Source organism: Xiphophorus couchianus, chromosome 13 (assembly GCF_001444195.1).
Source record: "Xiphophorus couchianus chromosome 13, X_couchianus-1.0, whole genome shotgun sequence".
In the NCBI taxonomy this organism is placed as follows: domain Eukaryota; kingdom Metazoa; phylum Chordata; class Actinopteri; order Cyprinodontiformes; family Poeciliidae; genus Xiphophorus; species Xiphophorus couchianus.
In genome coordinates this window covers 12,875,901-12,899,726 of record NC_040240.1, presented here as the reverse complement: position 1 = coordinate 12,899,726, position 23,826 = coordinate 12,875,901, and the positions used below count along the sequence as shown (strand labels likewise).

At 37.9% G+C, this 23,826-nt stretch overlaps 1 protein-coding gene across 3 annotated transcripts in view; it reads left to right on the top strand.

Annotated features, from left to right (window-relative positions):
* Positions 1–1,132: 1,132 nt before the first annotated feature.
* Positions 1,133–23,826, top strand: part of pag1 (phosphoprotein membrane anchor with glycosphingolipid microdomains 1) — a 61,154-nt gene continuing 38,460 nt past the window's right edge. The window contains exons 1-2 of one of the 3 annotated variants that reach the window (XM_028036323.1): positions 1,133–1,397; positions 18,603–18,734. The gene's annotated coding sequence lies outside the window, so the exon portion shown is untranslated. Of the gene's footprint in view, positions 1,426–18,602; positions 18,735–23,826 lie in introns of all 3 variants that reach the window. The other 2 variants (XM_028036324.1, XM_028036325.1) reach the window with 2 other exon arrangements.

Genomic DNA, 23,826 nt, shown 5'->3' with positions numbered 1-23,826 from the left:
TATTTAAGATGACACCAGTCACCTTCAATAGTTATCTAATTAGCAAATTGTTTCATATTTTCATAGTTACATAGTTTCTATAAATCTGTTCTGCAAAGGCCTCAGAGATTTGTTAGAGAGTAAACAGCATCAAAACGACCAAGGAGCACAGCAGACAGTTTGTGAAGAACTTTGAGAAAGAGTTAAGTAGCAAAGCAAGATCCCAACCTTTAACAATTCACAAAGTACAATCACTGTTCAACACGGGGCCATCCAAGTGAGCTGACAACTGAGCAATCACCTACGCAGGCCAAGGAAAGTTTTTATTAGAGAAACAGCTGAGAGCAGGGGCAAGGAAGCTGGCCAAAGTCAAAGGGAAGATGGATGGAGCTAAATACAGGGCAATTCTGGAAGAAAACCAGCTTAGAGGTTGCAATTCGCTTGGTGAAGGAGGTTCACCTTTCAGCAGGCTAATGACGTTACCATACAGTAAGATCTACAGTGCAATAGATCAAAGCATTTTCAAGTGCTGCAATGTCCCAATCAAAGTCCTGACCCAACACCAAAAGAACACGTGGCGAGATAAACAAAAGGAAAATTCAAAATGCTCCTCATCCAATCTGGCTTAGTTTGAAGTCTTTTCGCAAAGATAAACTTTGCTAGCTTTAGATCTATAAAGCATGTAGAGGCATAGCCCAAAAAAACCTTCTGCTATTATTTGAACAAAAAGTGGTTAGGGTATTAACTCAAAACAGAATGCAGACACATGTCATACTTTAGAAGAATTTTATCTGTAGCACAATTGAAAAGTTCACAAGTTCTGCGAAACTCTGTGTGACGGAAATCTTTCATTTTAATTTTGCTGTCTGCAAAAGGGTCCAACCGAGGACTGGGTTTACAAATTAACCCTTTGCTATAAAACCTACGTACAAAACAACGGCTTTTAATATGTAGCATTGTTTAATTTAATATGCTGTTCTTGGATAAATAAATTTGATGTGAGCTGAATCAAATTGGATTTGGATTGGGAGGCAAAAACCCAACTAAAATTCATAGCAAACATTTTCTGAGGGCCGCGTCGATGCTACTACATTTCCCATGACTCTTTGCGCCTCAGCTTTTCGCTGCTCCTCCTCCCACCGGCGTTCTATACAGCTGGCGGAGCGACCGCCGCACAGCGCGGCAGGCTGAACTGAACTGAGAAGCACAGCGTCTCTATCGTCCTCCTGAAATGCGCTCGGGCTGCGCAACGAGACACATCTCTACCTGTGGCCTCCGCCAACACAGAAACCCCGCTTCGGTTCCTCTGCTCCTCCAAACGTAGCGCCCGGGGGGCGGGAGGCTTTGGACCAAAAGCTTACTGAAGGAACCCGGCTACTTTGGACTCAGGCAGCCGCTGAACGCTCCTCGGTCTCTGGGTAAGCGCTCCTCTCCAAGCCTTCGCATGTGAGTGTGTAAAAGTTGTAATTTGTAAAAGGTCGGGGAATGGAGGGTTTTATATATTTGTGAGGGTTTCTGGAAAAGTTGAGCTGCAGACATAGAGGGAGGGAGCGGCGCGGTGAAGTGACTGCGGCAGCCTCGGTGGTCGCGCTGAAAGCAGAATTAGAGAAATGGTGAGAGGAGAAACTTGTTGCCATCTGGGCACACATTTTAGTGTTAGCAAATAGCACCAGGCATCTGTATGAGACTTCTTGTTAATTATCATAAATCAGATGTGCTGCTGCTAATAAACTTCTTTTATGCTTTTAATTTGTCATTTAAGGTTATGACAGCTGTGCTGGGCTCATTTTGCAGAACAAACAGGGGAAGCTGTCCCATTTCTAATTTAATCCTCAATAGGGTAGGTGCTTGCTTAAAGATGCAAATCAACTTCCCTCATTCTTTTCGACTTTGTCTTGTTGTCACAGCTTTGCACACATGCACAAAGAAAAACACTGATGTGTGTGAGTACTTGTATATTTAGCATAATTTCCTCCGAAGATAAAACTGTTCCATTATGTAATAAAACTTTCAAATAATATCAAAATCCCGCCCCAGAATTTCATTTTTATGGCCACCCATTTGACAGTTTGTAACCTCAGATCATAAATAAATAAATGAATAAAAAGTCATTTTGATATTATGAAACACAAAGCGAGTACCTTTTTAGTGGTTGAAAAAAAATGACAACTTTTAACAGTCAATTAATTTGTATTAGTTTGCCCAAAAAGAGCTCTTTCATATCCAGAATGTGTTCTTAACATTGAAACAATGAGAGAAAAAAATCCTTTTTTGAAACAAATCAACCAGCTTTACATTGTTTCTCCTAGTAAAACATTGTAGGTAAATCCTGTAAGTCAAGTATAAAATATTAACCTCTGTTGAATGAGTTTAGTCAAATCAGTTGATTCTGGTGCATCTGAATAAATTAGTTTCTTCAACAAAAAATAAAAAAATTCAGTATTGCAATTAAGAGTCAAATGTGTTACCTAGACTTATTATTCTGAGTAATATTTCGAGCTATAATTTCAGTTATGATTATAGTTACAGTTAATAAAACCAAAATACAAGTTCTCAGACAATTATAATACTGGACAAGAATATTGTGAGACTACTGAAAAGTATGTCCATGTGTTGTATAGCACTTAGTACTTGGTGGGGCTCCTTTTGCCTGATTTTCTGCTTCAGTGCAGTGTAATCAGCCTTCATTCTGGTGAGGTGTTCAAGAAGCCCAGGTTGCTTAAGAAGCAGTGTTTATGTCTTGCTTCGGTGGGTTTGCTGTTTCTCATCTTCCTCTTCACAACCACAAACATGTGGTGTCTTTCTTGACACCACATGTTTGTCTTTCTTTGTTTGTTTGTTTCTGTCTTTCATTCAAGAGGAACAACAAATGATTCATGCATAAATGTATTGATTAAAAGCAAAAAAAAAAAACCAATGCATTTTTCACCTTACATAAAATAAAATACTCTAGATAAAAACCCAGTTGGATTTGCTGCTGTTGTTTCTGCAGTGTGAGCACTTTTTTTTTTAACCACAATTTTTTTCTTCCACTCAGTTTTCCAACACTTCTCTTAGATACAACCCACATTGAACAGCAAACCTTTTGTGGCTCACCCTCCTACTAATAATCTCTTGATTATGTAGATCATCATGTGTCCACAATGTAACATTTTATGTAAGATATGTATTTTCATTGGTCCTTTGTAATATTCCAAATTTTTTAGAATTTAATTAAATGCAAGTCACAATCACCTAAAACTGTCAAAAACCATTAAAATACATCACTCTTAAAGTTAAATTGTAAGTAAATGTCACAGTTTGGGGGGCTGAAACTGAACTACCAGATTATTTAGTTGATTTTAGAAAATTCTTCCTCTCTTTAGATAAATCCAAAAGGGTTTTTGCCATGCAAAGTTTCTCATTTCAAACGAAATTTTTGAAAGGATGAAGCAGTGAACAGCGTGAACACCAGTCCCGCGCACAAACAGCAGCTGTAGTCACTGATGGTAAGATGCGCCTGCATAAGCTGAGTTTTTATAAACATCCTAATTCACTCACGATGACATGAGTGACCTCTTTTCCTGCACCTGATGTTGAAGCTGTCAGGCATGCCTGCATGGCCAAACACACCTCACTGTGCTGCTTCCTGTATGGTATGCAGATGAGAAACGCACTCAATTCGACAACAAATCCACCCTTCTGCTCACCTGCCAAATAAACCCCCCTTTTTCACACTCTGGCGATTCTCATTTATCTTATTCACACACGCTGACACGCACACACAGACATGCAAACAGAGCCAACAGAAGCCCCCTCCTTCAGCTCCCGTTGATGTGCGCGATTGTTGAATATGCTGGCAGATACCCCACAGCAGTCTGGCTGTCACACAAGTTGACATTCACTTCAGCAAACACAATTTGCACTTTGTTTTAGCTTCCCTTTGCATTCACAGCACTTCCTTGTGTGATATGCTAAACATTAATGACTTCTCTTTCCGGTGGCATCCTTTCATAAAAACGTGGTAAATGAATAGCAATTTCTCTCTGGAAGATCATTGTCTTTACATAAATGTACTTTTTCTTTTCACACCACTGATTGACAGCAGCAATAAATGCCTTTCGGTATTTAAAACCCAGATTGAAGTCGAAGGATTTAGATGAATATGTCTCAAGAGGCTCAATCCTGTATTATTGTGCTACTATGTGTGCATTGTACAGAAGTGACAGGGAGGCTTTTGCAGCTTAAAACGCACACATGTCAGAAGGGTCAGCGTGGGAAATCTGCGCATCGCTAAATCCCCGTCACCCTGTAAGCAACTGACTGCGTGGCGGTGAATGGCAAATGTTTTGTGACAGTTTTAACTCGCCAGTATTCATAGTGGACTGCTAATCCGGGAATTTGGATGGCGATCAGGGTGGGTGTTTGCAGCTGTTGTACAAAAGGCGGGAGATGAGTTAGAAGCAAATGAGGACAAGGGTGGGCTGCTAAACTGTGTTATTACAAGAGTGAAGACCATTGAAACGAACACCCAGGTTAAAAGTCCTACTGTTAGTTTAAATCTTATTAATAGAAAATATACAGTACAAATAGGGCAAGACGATAAATTGATTCTAATGATTATTTGAAAATTTAATTTCGTAGAAAATCTGGATTTTTTTGTTGTTGTTGTCACCAATGGACTTCTTGGGTTTCCGTAGTTCAGAGTGATGTCAGCCTGTCTTCTGCTTTTATGTCAACTCACAGAAGGAATGATGGAAAATATTTTTCAAAAATGGCTTTTATTTCAATGTTTTGTCATTTCTTTTTGTATAAACAATATTAAATTATGCAAACGTTTGTATCTTTAGCCTTAAAAACCCTGTTATGTGTTTTCCATGTGTTCTCATGTAACATCCACATATATTTCTGCTCTCATTGAAATGTCTCTGCTGGATCTGGAGCGACTTGTTCTGAAAAGGATAAATTATAATCACTCCATCTCTGACTGCTTGGCGGGCGGCGCTTCATCACTGGCTGTCGAGATGTCATTTAGCAGACTACACACATTTCACAGTCACTTAGGCTTTAACAAGCAGGAACAGCATCCCCATCATTTGAAGGCAAACAGTGGAGCCGTGGCCCCAGATTTTACAATTACGCTGCGTGCCCTGTTTGACACTCCTGTCCATTGGAGGCGCGTACACCTGGGGGAATTAAAGCGAAGATTGAGTCTGGAGGAGGGCGCGTTGCTCTGACTAGCAATGAGCGTTTGTTGAATGTCCAGCTTCCTGTGCACTGAGCAGAATTCAATCATCAAAACATAAAAGAAAACCACAGAAAATGGTCTCGGATAGAGTAAACTGGGGAGGTAATTATTATTTTTTTATTAGTAAGCATTTCCTGGAGGTTTTATTTTCTTTTCTTTTTTTGGTCAACATCCTCTCTCCTCATGTAAGCAGTTTCATTGAAACTACACAAAATAAATGGGAAACCTCTAAATTAGTATTAGTGTTTTTACTCTTGACGCTTATTGAAATGTGGCCTACTAAAAGTGTGTGTGTGTGGTTAGTAAGATAACAAAACATTTGCAGTTAGAGACACTTGTGCAGCTTGTGGTTGTTTAGCAAGGAGCACACTGTGGGTTGATGTGTCACTCCCTGCTAAAGACGTTGGTGCTGCTGGGTGACCTCAGAGTAGGTTTTTGGAGGCCATTACTTTGCTTATCACACTGCTAAAGCAACATAATGAGTAAAGCTGCAGCTTCTCTGCTGGGACAAAACTTTTACTTTATCTAGAATAACATTCTTATCACTTTGAGTAAAAAGAAATGCAACATTACTGTGCATCTATTAGCTCTTTGTTTAAATTTGACGTGTGTGTTCTGAATGTTGGCTGCTTTACTCCCTCATGCTGTGTTGATGAGTTGCTTCCCTGCTCTGAGGTCCTCCTTGGAAACACAGACTTCCCTGCTACAGGGAGAATCACATGTTAGGAGAGTTATTTGTTGTGGCGTAATGAGGTTGAGCTGTGGTGGCTTTCTGGTTGTCGTAGAACCAAATGGTTCTCTGTTGAGAGCAACTATATTTGTCTCTGGTACCAAACCCTGATGGAGTGAAGGAAACTAATCTGTTGCTATTATCGGTGATCCAATCCAGTATTTGCCTAAAACGGTCCCAAAATAAAAGCCAGATATCCATTGATAAAGTTTGTTTTATTCTATTCTATTGATACAACTAGTTTATCCACATGAACAAAAAAGAGAGAGTTCTGGGTCAGAATTGGTCAGAATTACCGTTGTTGTTGTTTTTTTTATCTTGAAACTCAGAAATTCAGATTTATTAGTGCAGAATGAAATGAATAAAACATTGCGTGGAACTCAACAGTAAGAGCTGATATGCATCCACAAGGACACTGTGCTTCGGGAGACCAAAAAGCAAATTTTTTAACAAATGGGTTCTAGAATGTAAAAATGTGACTTTTTAAAATGGAGACTCTTCCGATCAGATGCAGACACAGAACCATTACTAACATCATTTTTGGATAAAATTTTAAGCTGTACCTTTTATGGTTCATATACTATTGTTCTGTGTGTCTGCCCTTCATATTTTCACCCTTGAATTTGCAGCTCAATATGCTGCACACAAGCAAAATGTACATGATGGTTTCATAAAATGCATGTAAGCAAATGTTTCATGGATTTCAGTAGATCTTTGTTTGATTGTCCAGATGATATTGAGCTTCGTTTAAACCTACAGGAAAATCCCCTCGGAGGACAGTCTGCCTGTTCGGTTTGGCCTTCTTTGGATATATGTCAGAGTAGAGAGGCAGAGAATACGGCAAATAAAGCTGGTGTTAAGAGAATTAATAACTAAGGATAGGACTTAGTGCAGCGAGATTCATTACTTTACAGAGTAGGGACAAAGCGCTTCAGCAGACATCAGGAAGGTTAACTGGATTACAGTAAGGTCATTATTTCATGCTCTTAAAGCTTAATCTGTTAGGGATTTGTAAATCTTAGCCGTCAGACTTAAGGTAGAAATATTTATAATTGTAAAATAAACACAGTCATTTATTGCAGAATAAACAGAGCTCAGTATGTTATCTTTTAAGGAAAGGTAAAGAAAATGTCACAGTCATAAATCTGACTTAGTTTCACTAAAGTGACATTGTTTGGTTGAGATCTCTGGCTCTAATTTCATCACTGAATGAACCAGGTTTTTACGCCCCAAAAAAGCCATTTAACAGCAGCAGCTTTTCTAAAATAAATTTAGCAGCCCTGCAGTTAGATGCTGATAAGATCATGCTTATGTTGTAATGAATAGCCTTGTAAATGCAGCTGAGGAAATGGGCAGTAGCTGGAGCAGTACAGTTGACAGCACATATGCACTTTATTGCATTTTGTAAACATTAAATGTATGCAAAAAAATTAATTGTGATGTGGCCACCATCCAGAAGAGGGCCGCTTCCACAGTTGATAGTCTGGTAGACTCAGTCGCAGCATTTGTTACATTTTCAGCTGGTGTGGCTCACTTTCACACTGCACTCAAAGAGAGCCCTTTGAGTGCAGAATCAAATTGAGACTTTTAGTTATTTAATTCCAAATTTTGTTTCATATACGCACAAATTGTTCTACCTCGGAACTGAATGCGGAAGTTATAAAATACACTTTGTCTTTGGGGAGTTCCCATCACATTTTCTCCAAATTATTGGTGCATATGTATATAATTGCTTCTAATTTAGGATTTTACTGTAGGCCACTTCAGATAGATTGTGCTTATTGTTTATTCTAAGCTCAGAAGTGTAGCTATACTTATTTACCTCTTATTTAAATCTATAATTTTGCTATATAAAGTCTCCAATTCCAGATTGAGAAATAATTTGGTGCTGGTGAAGGAAGAAGCATAAATCTTCTACTGCAGCACTCCAAAAAATACAGTTTTCTGTGGTAATTTAGTACTTTTGTACACAGCTTTTAAAGTTTAGAAGCTTCTGAAAGGAAAAGGAGACAGATTCAGTCAGACAGCAATAAAAACACGGAGCTGCAGTTGGACGCGATAAATGAGGGAAATAAAAATGAGGCAATAATTTTTTTGGGGAAAAAAAACAGATATTGATCTGCAGTGTCTGAGTTGGGTTATTATTGCTTCTTCTCTTTTGCTCCTCAAAAGCAGCAAACCTCATGAAATTGATTTTAAATTTGCTTCTCTCATTCTAAAGGGAATCTTTCTGTTTTTGTTTTTGTTAGTCCCGTCTATTGTAGTCTCTAGAGCGTCCGTTGCTCTAGTTTTAAAAAAAAAGTCAACTAATCAAATAGCAGCGGATGGGTGTTTATGTGACTCTTTCATTTTTGCTTGCTTCAGGAAATCCTTTCAACTGTAAATGTAAAGCAGGGAAATTACCTGATGTTGAGCTGAGTCAAAAATAATATAGTTAATCAGTGACAGGGCAAATGATTAAACCGTTTTCTAAATATGGAAAAATCAATAAAAAATGTTAACTAAATGCCTAACTTGGTGAAGTTTATAAGGAGAAAAGAGAAGCTTGATGCTCCCCTCCCACATCTGTTGCTGTGCACTGCTACTCAGCTGGTACAGGGGCCTTCATGGTGTACAGAAAAAGACCTGTGACTTGCTGTCATTCTGTATTGAGAAAATAATGAGGTAACTTCTTGTTTGCGGCCACTAGTCAGTTTGTCTTCTGAAAACAACTAAATGCTAGAGGTCACCTTAGGCTAACAAACACAAGGACAGTTGAACGCACAGACAGCTTATTGAAATCTTAATGGACAGATGGATTCAGTTTGAACTGGGCATCTGTGGTGAGAAACAGTCGTTTTGCTATGAAGTCTTTCTTGGAAAACCAGGCTGTTCCTAAAGATGTTCAATTTTTCTGCAAACTAAAGGCTCTGACATACTTAGGCGTACAGATTCTGTGAGCCGCATGGACGGCTGCGGTTTCATAGTCAAGCGTACCGATTGCCGACATTTCTTGTGACAAATTCCTTCATTTCCCACAATCCAAATGGATACTTTATTAGGTGTGATGAGCTGGTTAGGTGCCTCATTTCTTCTTCATCAGGGCAGCCGCTGCACAACTGTTACAGCGACACGAAGTGGCAGCTGTGTGTCTGTGCGACTGGTTGCTCCGACTCTAAACCTCTTTAATTCTATGTCGCAGACTAAACAATTAAAAATATGAACACCGTTTACTGCTTATGTGGCCATAAAAACTAACATTGTGTGGATTTCTGCTTTGAGTCTATTTTAAGTATACCTCAAGTACACAAGGGTCTCCACAGAGTGAAGTACGCCCAAGTATGTGGGAGCCTTAAGATGTCAACTTAACAAATGAGTTCTGCTTTAATTAGAACCCAAAAAGTCTGTAATCATGACTGTAACCTCTCTCATAATTAAGCTTCTTAAAATTTTGGGTCAAAAAGTTCTAAAGTTTATTTATTTATTTTATGCATTTATGGAGTTTTTGTTTTAAAAGGAAGCCAACAAAAATTGCTTGAGGGTAACAGCAGAACAAAGAAACGATATAAAACTTTTTCATTTCACGAGGTGTTTCTCTAATATTGAACACATTCCTTGCGTGTTTTAGAAAAAGCAAGTTGTTACAACCTTTTAAGCTAAGCTTATGATGTCAGCTTGTCAACCTCTGGAGCCCAACGTGCTGGATGTGTACAAACACCCAGCGATGAAGTGGAACTTGTTCTTCCTGATGTACAGTGGTTGGAATCCTGCCTGATCATGCCCAGAGATACACTACCAGTCAAAAAAACAAACAAAACATAGCAGAAAACATGCAATCACATACCGAAAACACAAGTGCTTGAAATAAATAAACCCACACAGGTAATTAAAGCATTTCAAACACACACTGCAGGTGGTTCTTAGCAGCTTCCTCTGAATATTTGGGTTTGCATAATTCCAGTTTTGACTCTGTACTGTGAAGCAGCAAAGAATACGTCCCTTAGTGCTGCGTAGAAGAAGATCGACATCATTACTGCATGTAGAACAACTGAACATTTTGCAACAATTCACTAAACTCTGCTACAAGGAAGCTTTAGAGGGAAATCTGAGTTCCTCTTTCTAGAATTGTACTTAGCAGAATTCATGTTATAAAATGTGACTAGTAGATTGTTATGATTTGCATAATATGTTACTGTGAATGTTATATGTGTCTAAAGCTTAACTAGAAAGTGTGATTCCCTCAATTATCAATGTAGCTGACAAATCTATCACTATGATAACACTAACTTTCTCTCATGTGGCGTTTGTGCGATTTAAGCTTCAAAACAGACTTTACAGAAAGAGACACTGGATGTTTCCTTATTATTCGCATTATTATTCGTTCATAATCTCATTTTATTTCCACCAAAATGGTTTCTGATGTCTAGAAGATGGAACATCACGCTGTCGCCAACTGACACTGAGCTATGCCAACAATCTCTAATTTTAACAGCAGATATCCGACTCTGAGATTTCTGTCAGTGTACAAAGTTACTTGAATGTCACATAAAGAAAACTGTAAAATAAGAACAATGTGAAAGAGAAACTGATGCTAATGTAAAAAGATATCTAAACAAGAATGCAGATGTGAGGAAAGAAACTGCAATTAAATTGAACAAAAGAACAATTACAAACTTTTTTCTTTCCATATATTTAAAGGCATTGAAGAATACCATTAACATCACTCACACATGAAGAGATAGTATGCATTTAAATAATATAAAATTAAATAATGCAAAGTTGTGACATAAAAACAACAGTTTGCATTGTGTAACTACTGAGTTAAACATTGTCACGTATCATCAAGTCATCAAGTTATTTACAACAGGTAATTAAGATATCAAAAGGTGTCTGATAAAGGAGTTTCCATGGAAAGCATTTTCTAAATGACTGAACATGACTAAATACAAAAAAAATACTTTTAGATTTCCTGTCCTCCTATATTTTTTGCCTTTTATTATTTTCACATGTTTTTTGAATAGGAAAAAATATAATTTACGGCTTTTTGCAAAATCTAATGTGGAAAGACTATGAAAGAGCACTAAAAGGTTTCTTGATTTTCATAGTTTAAATTGACGGTGATTTTATTTTTTCTGTAGGGTTTTAGTAAATGCCCTAAACTGCCTGAACACTCTTTGAAGTGTGTGTAACTTCAAGCTACCTTCGCTTGCTTTTTTTTTAAACAGGGCTACCTGAAGATATGTTTACTTCTTTGTCCTCAAGTCAAGCAGGGTGTGCAGGACAGGGTGGAGAACCCATAACATCCTCTGTGTAACAAGTCAAATGGAAAGTGTGGTACTTGCACCATCATGTTTAATAAGTGATGACTAAATGTTTAGTTGAATAAAGAGGAGTGGGGATGGAGGAGTGAAACCAGGGGGAACGGTGCGTAGACAATTGCCTGGATTGTCCTTGTCGCCTTCATGCAAAGAGTTGCTGATGCAGCAGTTGTATTTACAGTTGTGCTCTGCTGGGATCAGATGCTATGTTTGTATGCTCTACAAAATGGCTTGTTTTTGGAAAGAAGTTCTGTTTCTTGTTGATTCATTGTCTCTTTGACTCCAGGTTGGACTAAACTCTGTGTTGTTCTGTGTATGCAAGTTGGTCTTCATCTTTATCTGCAGTTCTATGTTTCAGCAAACATTTTGGTCTGAAAAAACAGTAAGCAGTTTTTAATGTGTTAATTGTTTTTTAAAGCAAGGGGAATGTTTAATTCTCAGCATAAAACTACGATCCTCAGTTTATGCTTTTGTATACAGAAATGTGAACTAATCTGCATATGACTTCAAGAGGAAGAATTTAGGGCGTAGTCATTCATGCCTGTGAATGTAAACCTGCAACTGATCTGACTTTTAGGAAATAGTTTACAAGTCAACCTTTGCTAATTTTGAAGAAGTTTTGTTTTGGTGAGGCTTTTTAAGTTCTAGTGTCCATTTACTGTCTTGAGAATTTGCCTGGTGCAATCTACTGTTTCTCTAGCCTGTCAACTTCAAGTTTTAATACGTTGGAGATTCAGAAATTGAAAAATATTTTAGCTACTGTTGCATTTTTTAAATCTCTGATGTCACCAAGGCTGACTGTTCTCTGTAAAGCTGAGACACTTTTTGAAATACAAATATTTATTGTTAAAAGTCCAAGAAATTCACCTTCCTTCACAATAGTTTGAGTCTTCACCATGTTCAGATGCATAAATGGATTCAATTGCTGCCATTTGTTTGATTGATTATTGTTGTTAATCAGCATTTACATGTACCTAATAAATTGGCCAGTGAGTTCATAACCCAATATAATTTCACACAGATTCTAGGCAGATAAATTTCAATCCATTTGTGAACCTGTTTATCTGCTTTTCTACTAATAAAGATCAACAAAAGATATAGTGAAATATTTCATCATCAGCTTCATGTGATGCTCTGGTTTTTATTTACATGGGCCGTTAATCAAAGCCCAGCATGACTGCATGTCAGTGAGTCCATCTGTGTTGGATGCAGCCTCCAGTCATGGTGGTTGCTGCTTAGTTTCTGTGGTGAGCGTCATGTGCTTGGAGAGAAATAACATTTCTGTTCATGGACAGTTTATATCTGAGCTGAAACAGGGGTATCTGGGACTTTGGGAGGAGATGATACTCAGAGGCGAGGCTGTTTATTGGTTCTCTGCTCTCTCAAAAATAATTCTTGCTTATTATTCCACATAAACTGCACGTAGCCATACATGCAAGTGAAGGTGTTGTGAGGATTTTCTGTGCTTCAGTTTGGTTGTTTCCTCCCTTTATGTGTTATCAGATGATGGATGGACAGGCAGATGATTGGTTGTCATCCATCATAAAGAACCTCCGGCTGGCTGACACTATTTTCCACCTTCTCTCTGTATTTCTCATTTACCTTCCTCCTCTGAGATTCTGTTTGACCCTTTTTTCTTTCCAATTTACCTTTTTGTTTTCACCACTTCCATCTGGCCTTCCTCTCCCTTTCCCCCCCTGCTGTTTCTTAGGCTTGTTTCACATTTTTCTCTCAGTTTGTCCACTTTCTATTCCTCTTTTACCATTTGTCACATGTTTCTCAAAGTATACCCTTCCCCTTTGCCTCCCCACTGTTTATGACTCACTCTAGTTTTAAAGAAATGTCTGCTATTCAAAGACAAGTTTGTCCTGCTCGCAATTAAACCGTACCTCCCTCTTCCTTTTTCCCAAGCAGGCTCACAATAGGAAATGCCCCTGTTATCTCGTCGGGTACCAGCGTATTAATTTAAGCCAAAGGCAAACAAGGTGTGGATACGTGCTCTACTGTGTCCTTGCTCCGATAAAGCACACACAGGCTGGTTTTATACAGAGTCCACCTCTTCAGGCTTCTTTTTTCCTCTACAGTTTGAATTCATTATGCTGGTTGTGGCACAAGAAGGTCAAGAACAGAGACACCAGAAAGCAGAAGTGAGAACTGCAGGAAGGGAAAGGCAGAGCTTTTCTGGGCCCTTATGGACATTTCTGTCGTTTGCCAAACTTACATCTTACTGTACATGCTTATCCAGGAGAGATCTAACTTGCTAAACAGTAGGCTATCTCTGTGACTGTTGTGCAGCTTATCAATCAGCTTACACAAGCTCTTGAATATTAGGCTTAATTCAATCACATATGAACAAAGAAAATACCACGATATGCAAAATGTAGATGTCGATTCATTACTTTAAAGTTTATCTTGATCTGTCTGAAGATTTCCAGTAAGGATGGGAATTTTAAATCCAACATTTCATTAGTTTTCATTAATTGTTTTCCATATTTCCAGGTTTACTCTGAATCATTGTGATGTGATTTCATTAAAATAATAGCTGTCACAGATATGGCTTCACATTTGCTACAAAATAATTTGACATAGAGAGGTATTTCTATTTTTATGAATAACCCAGTCATATGTTTGCACACCCTTCAACTAACACTTGGTTATGGCTCTTTTTTTATTTAATTGCAGCATTCCTTACATTTACCTGGCAAAGTTTGAGGAATCTGGATGACAACAGTCTCCAAAGACTTTGAGGATATTGCTTGTTGGCAGTCCTTTTCAAGTGATACAACAGATGTTCTGTCTGTATTTTGTCTGGACTCTTAGGCCACACCAAAACTTGAATTTTATTAAAAAAAAACCTTTGTTTGGTCAATTTGGATACTTGCCTGGAATCGTTACTAAGATCTGATGAAAGATGGCCTTAAGGATACTAAGAGGAGGACAATATACCGAAAAATGAGATGCAGGAAATTCTGGTGAGTTTTTGTTTCTGCTCTACATGAGACAGACATTTGTACATCCTGCAAATGCCTAAATAAAGGAGTAGGGCTCCAATGTAGAGGTCTTTTATTGTGTGCCATGGTGATGAAACCAAACCTGAATTATTGTGCCAAATTTCAAACGTATTTGGCACTAGATAAATACTGCACATCAACAAACATTCACCATTCAGTGCTGGCAGCATCATGGTTTGAGATTACTTTTCTCCAGGTGGAACTAGTGTTGTTAAAGAAGATGAGTGAAATTAACATGTCTTTTTATGAATTAAAAAAACCCATCTTGCAACAAGGCAGCCTTTTGGAGCTATATTTACAGTGAGGATGAAAGTTGAGGCAGAGTAAGGTGGAAACAGCAAAGGTTTATTCTTCCAGAACACAGCATCAAGAACCATACTAAAGGTGAAACTGCAGCCTTAAATAGTCCCACCTTTTAAACCACAGGGGATCTCAATTTACCAATTTCCACCTATATAAATAAATAAAATAATTTTTTTTACCAAATAACACATTTCTATTTACTTTTTATAAATATTTTATGTTTTATCCTTACACCATAAGCACCATTATGAAACCCCACAATCACTTCCCCCTCCCACTTTTCCATGGCCTCTCCCAGAACCTAGAAATGGTGTCTGGACCCAGCATTTGTCCAAATATCCTGGAGAGGTCACAGAAAAGGCAGCCACTCCATCTTAGCACCTCCACACTTTACAGATTATGCACAAACATTTGCTCAAGTTTTACCCACCAGTAGCTTCTTGCTCTGAGTAACAATTGTCCTCCCTTCACAGGGATAAATATACTTAAAACATCTTGTGTGCAAATTGTTACTGATGTGCAAATCTATGCTTAAAGTGCAGTGTAAAATGTTTTTAATAAAGTGCAAAAAGTGCCCCCATAGTGCTATACAGTGACTTAAGTAAAAAGAGTTCCAGTAATGAAGATCTCTTCATTACGTGTCTACTTTTAGTCTCATTGCTGTTTCATATTTTCTGTTGGCTGTACCATGGCGTTCTTGTAATGTGGTCAATTTTTTTTTTACCCTTCTCTTGATACGTTTGCATATAAAAATCCTTAATCTTTTTGGGGGAAAAAATTAAAAGATGTAGCTGTACTTTAAACTGTTGAGGTGTTTTTATGTCTTCTCTCCATCATTGCATTGGTGAATGTGGAAAGCTTATTCTAACATTGTCATCGCACTCATTCAGACTAGTGAAATAAAAAAAATAATTTGAAACATATTTGAACATCAACAGTAACTAATAAGTTGACTAACGAGTCTTAAACACTGTTGGCTTTAACATCTGCCTCCGATCTTTGCATTTTAAGCACATAGGCAACAACAAACGAGCAAATTTTCATTTTGCCTCCACCGAATGACTGCTTTAAGAAATTTACTTCTGCAAAATATTTATTTATTTGTTTAAGTCTTGAAATTTTCTGGAGCCTTTTTGCCAATTAGTTTTGTTGTTGGTTTGGTCTGGTTAATGGACCTCAGGGCATTATAACATCAGAGAGCATTGTGTCTATGCAAGTGTGTGTGCGCTAGGATGAGAATGGAAAGCAGTGATAAATGGGGGGGAAAAAATTGCAAATATGAAATGGATGCAATTAAAGGCATTATGCCTTTATGTAATGTGATTTTCATTCCATTAAGATGTTTATTTGTATTTTCATGTTATTCAAGGAATTTACTCCGTCTTCCTCTACTCTTCCTGCTCACTGGTCCTTCCTTCCTCAGTCTCTGTCATGGCTGGGCTGTTTGAATAGACTTCTTGTGTTTATTTGCTGGCTGCTGCTAAATCTGCTTCTTTATCCAAGAGATGAAGATGGCGGTGGGAAAACATAAAGGAAAAAGGAAAAATCCACAGACAGAATGTGACAGTCATGGAGTTAGGTCCGAATGAGCGAGTAAATAGATTTTGATAAAAGCTGTGTAAGCCAAGCGAAATACAAGGAGCATATTGTTAAGACAAACTGAGGAGACTTTCTCCTCCTGAACAGTCAGTTCCAGATGTTTTTTCTTAGATTCTTTGTTGAAATGTTAAAGGATTCAGAAACTTCACTTGCTTAACAACTGTTTGCAGTCTGTTCACTTGGTTCACCAGTATACACTTGTGTTATTTGAACCTTATAATTAGTTTTTTCCATGTCGGTGTTTCTGTTGAAGGCGTCCTGTCATGCCACACGTGTGTCTTTAAATGGACCACTTGACTTCCTTCTTGGTTTGAAGTTTTGGCACCATGACATCCAACAGAAAAGTGGTTGGGATATATTCTAATAGATTTCATTGCAGAACCACAAAAACCATGACCCCAAGCGAATTGTTTACTTTTGAACAGTTCTTGCTTGCCCTCACGTCAGCCCTTCATCAACATCTCAGCATCATGTCTGAGTTGCCTCCATTCACAACTGGTATGCATCACACAACCAGCAGCAAAATGGAAAATGGCCTGAGCTGGAACTGGAGCTTTTCCAGTCATACCGACCATTTAAAGGGTTTTGCACTAAGACATATAATTCACCCAGTACCAAACCCACATTTTTATAAATGCATCATAATTTCTCCATAGTTGAGCCACAGCAGTCTCAGTTCATCACTGTGTTAGATTAGAGGTAAACCATCAAAACACTGAGTATGGTGCCAGTTTGTTTGGTCTCCAAGATGCTTCTTTTATATGTTTCCCTTGACTGGATATAAATGTCTGTTTTAGTTCAAACAGACATTTATTAATCCCAGAGGGAAATTAAAGGATGTTATAATTCACATTATTCAAGTTTCTCCAAAGAGTTGTTATAGATTCTGATGGCTGTGGACAGAAAGGTTCTCCTGTAGCAGTCTGTATTACAGTTAATGTAAAGAAGCCTCTGATTGAGGACATTCTGTTGTAGTAGAACAGTCTCATGAAGAGTAAATTTTTTTTATTTTTTATTTTATGAATAAACCTTCTTTACACAATAATCTCCAAAGGTTCCAGAACAGAACCAGCCTTTATCATGTTGTTTAGCTTTTTTCTTTCACATAAGACTATTTTAAATCTTGGCTATATGAACTCACATTTCAGCTGGAGGGTTTGCTGTCAAATTTATCTCTGGGCCATTTCTCCATTATTCTTTATTGTCAATGGCTGCATTCCTAGGTGGCTTTATAACTACTTTTCAAATTGTTTTTATATTTATTTAATCAAATCCAACATGCAAATATTTATAACTATTATGAGTTACAAGCCTGCACATAATTAAAATGAAAATTTTTGTAAAAATGAAGATATATTGCCATAATGTTCTGTAGATTCTCTCTGATTATAGTGCTATTAATGAAATACTTGTAATATTTTTTTCATTTCATTTCCTTTTCTTTTTTGGTTGTGTAAAGTACTCATTTAGCCAAGAGACAGTCCTGATTCAGAGTAAATCCAACAAAAGTTATGCTGCAGTGCGGCAGCTAACGGACTTTCTTTAGAAGTGAAAAAAAAAGTTTTGACTGGAGGAAGACCAATAAGAAGGGGAAGATAAAAGGGATTTTACCTTCCAGCTTCTGGTAAAGGAAGTGAAGCAGAGAAGGGAGTGGAGCTTTTATAAGCGGAAAACGCGAGTCTGAAAAAGGAGCAGACCCACTGCAGCAGGGTGCCACTCTGAGCAGCAACAAAAACAAAATAAGCTTTCAAAACAGAGACTGAGCCCTAGACTCCTTATAAAAACCAAACATCTTAAGTGAGGGCAAAAGGACTGAAGAAGAAAAGGCTGAATTTAAAAGAAGGAAATCAAAGTACAAAGAGGATGGTGAAAGTATTCTTGAACTGTTTGCTTCCAGAGATGACCCATATCATTATAAATGTCTCCTACATAATGAGTATAAAGCAAACAGTCGGATGCCTGAGGACAGAAAGGCACAGCAGCTGGAATTGGTTTACAATTCTAGTTTGGATAGAGGTGTTTTGTGACTAATGTGGGAACTTATGCGAGGGAGTTTGTGAATTTAAAGGAATTTCAAACTGGGAAAATAGAGCTGAGGATATGCGCCAACGACAACTCTCAGACAGACTGGGAAGTGACAGGATGCAGGAAATCCAAGATGGGAAAAGACCTACTTCATTTTGCTTTGCCAGACATAACAGCCTTTTTGAAATTCCCAACACTCTGTGGTGAATCTTGCAAACTAATGCTTTCATTATATCTTGTTTTTTCTCTTCAAAAAATGATTTTTTATGCAGTGTTTGGAAAGAAATATATACTAAAAGTATATACTAAAAAAATCCCTCTAAGCTTTAGATGCTGTCGGTAAATAAGTGTGAGAAATTATAGATCTGTTTTTTTCTCATTCACTCAGTTTTTCTCTTATAATGTAAATCTCTTTTCTTATATTTTCCCAGACCATCAGTGTGAATCAAACCAATCATTTGATGGTATTCAATTAAAAGCTGGATGAATATTCATCTCCATCAGAGTGTGATTCCCAGTGGGTTTGCTGTCCTTCTAAACCCGACTTCTGGCAACACAAAGAGGTAAACCTGTCTGTCTTTGACTTGATACGACCTCAAAACTGTGTGGTAGATTTATATGTTCAAAAAAATTGCATCCTTATTAGAATAAAGAAGGTGGAATGAGTTTGGCAAAGTCTTTTTGAACTGATTGCTGACTGACTCGTCTATAAGTGCTCTTACATGCAAATATGAAGGGATTTATTGCTGAAATGACGAGAGTTGCACAAGTTACAAACTCAAGGAGCAAATATCATTCATGTATTACCTCCTGAGTTGTTTAAGATACTAGAATCAGATGTTTTGGAGATGTTACAGGTTTTTGTGTGGAAGAAATTTGCTGTTGAGGAACAAACACTGATGCCCTTTTGCTCAAATCTAAGTTGAAATGTTTGTTATAAGAATAGTTATGCCTTTTCACTGTTCATTATTCCTCTAATCAGGATATTTTACCTGCATTAACAAGTACTGAAAGCAAATAATGATTAACCTTGACCATACAGGCTGCCATTGTAAGCTTGCTACAGATCTGTGCTAATGGAGTTTTCCCTTTAATGCCCGTCTGTGTACTCTGCTTCTGTGTTGTTGCTCTGATTTAATTTTCATGCATTCAGTAGCAGCAGGAAACACCCTGATGAGGCCACTTTTTCCCCTGCAGTGAATATCTTTTCAGTGATAAAAAGCAGAGTACTGAGGCTACTGCGGCACTAATGCACGAAAGACTTTACCTCATTTGTCACATTCTTCTTTCACATCCTAATACTCAGATTATTTTTACTATCAGTGCATTCACACCAGCCCTGAATAGTTCGCTTTAGTCCAACTCTAGTCTCTGTCTTGTATTTTAGAGTTGAGCCTGAAAGTCTGTTTTTAATAAAACCATACCACATTCTCCAGCAAGATTTTGGGAGACTCTAGCCAGACCTGGATGTTTAATGTTTTAGAAAAGCATTCGGTTTTTCAACCACTACTCCTCAGAGAGATTTGGAGATTACAGGAGATTTTTAGTTCATGTAGAATATAACCAGTACTAAAAAGAAACCCCCTCAATGGCATAGAGAAAGCATCTTCAGATTATGGTTGACCATTGTGGGCCAGTCCAGGATATTTAAGGAGCAGGTAATAGCTAGATAATAACACAAGTTACTATGTACCATGTGTGTACAGCAGGTTGTGTCTAGACATTGTAAAAGTGTCTTTGTTTTTGTCTCTGTAACCAAATCCACTTTTCATTCACTAAAGCTTTTGAGAAAGCTTATGTCTTGTGCACACTCTCCTTCATCAGTCGGCCTCAGCCTAGTCAATAACTAATCACTCAGACAGGATGGACAGGTCTAGTCATTAAGCATGCTGAACACTGAAAGCTAAACTGCTAATGATCCTGGATTGCTTCTTAGATAGACCCTGCTTAAAGACATAATACCATAATGACCGCCCTCAGCCTCAGTCAGACGACACACCTGCCAGAGTTCTTTGTGTTTGCTGGTTGGAACGACAAGAATTAGATTCTTCTGCACAGATATGAACATTAGGAACACAGCATTTGTTGGGTAATTTGTGCAGCTGAGCTTTTCTGCATTTCCTTTTACGCAGTGTTTTCCCAAGAATACAGACACCGTTCCAGAAATTTCAAATCCTATTTGCTGTGATGTTGACGATGCTGGCTCTCTCTGGGCTTTTTTAGCACTTGTTCATGTGCTGTCATCTGGCATCCAGCGGAGGCAGAAAAGCGAGCATTAAGCACGCTCATCTAATTTAGCCCAGCTCTCAGGACCGCATTTCGCGAAGTTGACATTGCCGGTCGAGCGTGCACAAATTAAATCAACAAGGATTTGCAAGGAAGCAGATCCCAGTATGACAGCCTAGCACACTATTGGAAATACGCAGCCTGCTGCTTTTTGTGAGAAGCTCTCTGCCAATGTGAGGCTGGATTCTTATCTTAATAAGTGAACCGAGAGATGCCTTGTCTGATCTGGTTACTTTGGGATGCTCAGCAATATCATAAAGGAAACTCTGCTCATGTTGTTAACCAGTTCTTGTTAAAGTTTTTGATTTCATTCCACTTGTATAGATTTCTTTGGTGGGTCTCACTCCAAAGTAGTTGCAATTTGGAAAAAATGTCAACCAAATGTTTTCTCTAGAAGCCCTGAGTCACCAAATGATTTCAAAGGTATGAATCAAACTTGGAAAACAGGGTGTGTCCCATACTTACTTCCAAAATAAAAACAAAGAGATGTCAGCTCTCCAGAGATGAGATTTCTTCTTAACTTGGATGTTTGAGGACATGTTGTGGTTGTGAAGTTTGTTCATTGTAGGGAGAACTTGTTTGTGAGTGAGCGAGAGAGGAAAGGAGTGGAGGTCTGAGGCACCAGCAGAGTGGATATGTCTGGCAGCTGTGTCATTTTGCCACATAAAGGATTATGGGAGAATTGCAACAAATGAGCAGGAGGACAAACGACACATAACCTACCCTGTAGTTTGTGAATGGGAATGTCATTGTCAGTGAAACCGCTCATTTGTCTGCTGCCTTTACTGACTTGTTATTGTGACATTCACTGTTGGTTGAATGAGTTCAGTCACAATAGTTGCTGACCAATGCTAACAGTGATTAAAAAAAAAAAAAGGCTGGGGCTAAAGATGAATGTTGGTTAAATTGTTTATTTGAACAACATACTTGTAGCTTTTAGAAGCACAATAGCTAAATGTAAGGTTAATTCAGTTTTTTTACTAGTTAAATTTTCCCATTGCAAAGAGGAATTGTTCGATCTGCAGTTGCTGTGGATTTTTAAAAACCAACATGTTCATGTTGCTATAGTAACTGTCTGCACTGATGCTGCAAAAGTGATTTTTCTCAGGAGAGTTTCTCCTCTGCATAAGAAAATGGAATTTGCTTTGTGTTTTCCCTTCTACAGATTCTCTGTTTCATTTTCTAAATGATAGAAATTCATCTTATTCATACAAGCTAAATGCTTTTAAAATTAATTTATATAGAACAGATGGACAAAGTGATGTTGATTTTTACCTAACATATCAAATCAAGGTTTGAGATCAAAAATATTAGCAGACAGACACATGTTTAATTTGGCTTTCCAGACTGGTTTCCATTTGTCACATATTGATTTTAAGTTTTAGACCACTTCCATTCTACATGTTGACAGGAAATTTGGATAAGAAGAGGAAGCACAACTTTACTCCCAACGGGAGCAACTATGCATGACTAACAAACTGCTTCTGAAACACTTGAGTACCTTGCAAAGTTGAATTATCAGTTTTACATTCTGCAGTTTATGATTGTGTCTGGTTGAACTGCTAGACTTTGCGGATTTGTGGCAGAACATTTTTAACAGCATAGAATTAAGTCCCGCAACATGGACATTGCTTAGTTAAATAATATGATTCGGTGGACGCATGTCTGATGCAAAAGTGACGAGTGATGGTTTAAAAATACGTTTAGTTACTTTCCGTTTCAGCTACATGTCCCTCTGTGTTTACTTCTACTGGAAATGTTTCAGAATACCATTTTGTTTTTCCTGTAAGTGAGAGGAAAGCATAACACCTGCCCTTTAGCCAGCTGATTGGCAGTCGGCAACAAGTGTGGCAAGGGCAACACTCTATTAGTCTAAGCTTCGTACAACTGCACAGAAAAACTTGTCACTCTGCCTTGATTCTTTTTTTTACAAAGGATTGCAAAGAAGTCATAGGACAAGGATGAAGGAAAATTTGGGCAGTTTGGTAGTTGTAATATTTGTTTAAAACCTTGAAATATATTGTTTTTGCTAGCATGTACTCCTCCAAAAGAACATCTCTCAAATTTTCTCAACTTTTAGGGTTTTAACTTCTCATGCCTACTTTGCCCACTATCAATTTGAAGCATTATACTGACTTTTTGTATCATGAATGGTGACATGATATGGCAAAAAAAAAAAAAGTTTATTCCACATTTCATTTCATTTCTGTAATTACAGAAATGAAATCTTGGTTTCCGTTAATGCAAGTGTCTTCTAGCTGGTATACCTACACTTCTCTTTTTTTAGTGTTGGTGATACTTGCACACGACTGCAAGAATATAAGCTTGCCACACCCACACATGCACATAAACAAGCACTCCCCAGACACTCAGTGACTCGTCAGGGATAATCGATGTGTAATGTGTCTGGGAAAACGTGCGCTCTTGTGTGTGTTCTCTTTGTTGCTACGTCATCCCTAATACATTCTTTCTGCACACTTCATGGTCGTCTTCTATCTTTGAATGCGTCCCAGCAGCCTCTTAGGCTGTCGATACGCATTGTCACTTTTATAGCTTGTTATTGGGACACGCTGCTTTGGGCGCAAGATGGTCTGCCAAGTGATAACAAGACCCGGCGAGGTTTGTCATCGGCAGGGATATTAGTAGGCTTTCCTCAATCCCTGGGTGCTTGTCATGCTACACTCATATTTTCTCGCTGACTGAGAGCGTCAGAAAACCTAAAGGCTCCTGTGGCCTTGCATGAACTTCCTCTTTAGCTAAGCAGAATGCATTCCTTTTAACTAAATAAAATAATTGTGCTTCAGTCAAACCTGTAGCTAAAGCCTAAACAGGTGCTTATAAATAGTATGTTTTATTTGAAAGTAATAGCCACGTTTTAGCTTCAATACATGATGCACAAGCAAGATTTTTTTTTTTTAAATAAAAAGAATAATTTTAAACTTGGTAAAATAGTATTGGAGTAATTGCTTAAGTTTTTTTTAACTTTTGTTTTCTTGTCTATGAATATTTATATTAAAAGCAGCAAAAGCAACCTGCCTTATGGGAACCAATTATTTGAAAACAAACAAAAGAACTTTACAAATATCAGTTATTAGAAAGGACTGTCGGTGGAGTATGTAACATCAACTCTTTCAGTAGGAAATGGGAAATAGAAAAGAACACATCATCAAATTAATTTTTCCACTGTCTGTTTAAAATTTAACATGACATGTGAAGACATGACCATTTAAGACATTTTTTGGAAGCACCGTCAGCAGTTTCTCTTCTCAGTCCACAGACCTATTGACTCCCATTTCTGTTTTGGTTCTGAATTGAGTCCGTCACGAACTCACACTTTGGTTTATCCCGTGTCACAGCAACTTGTCCGTT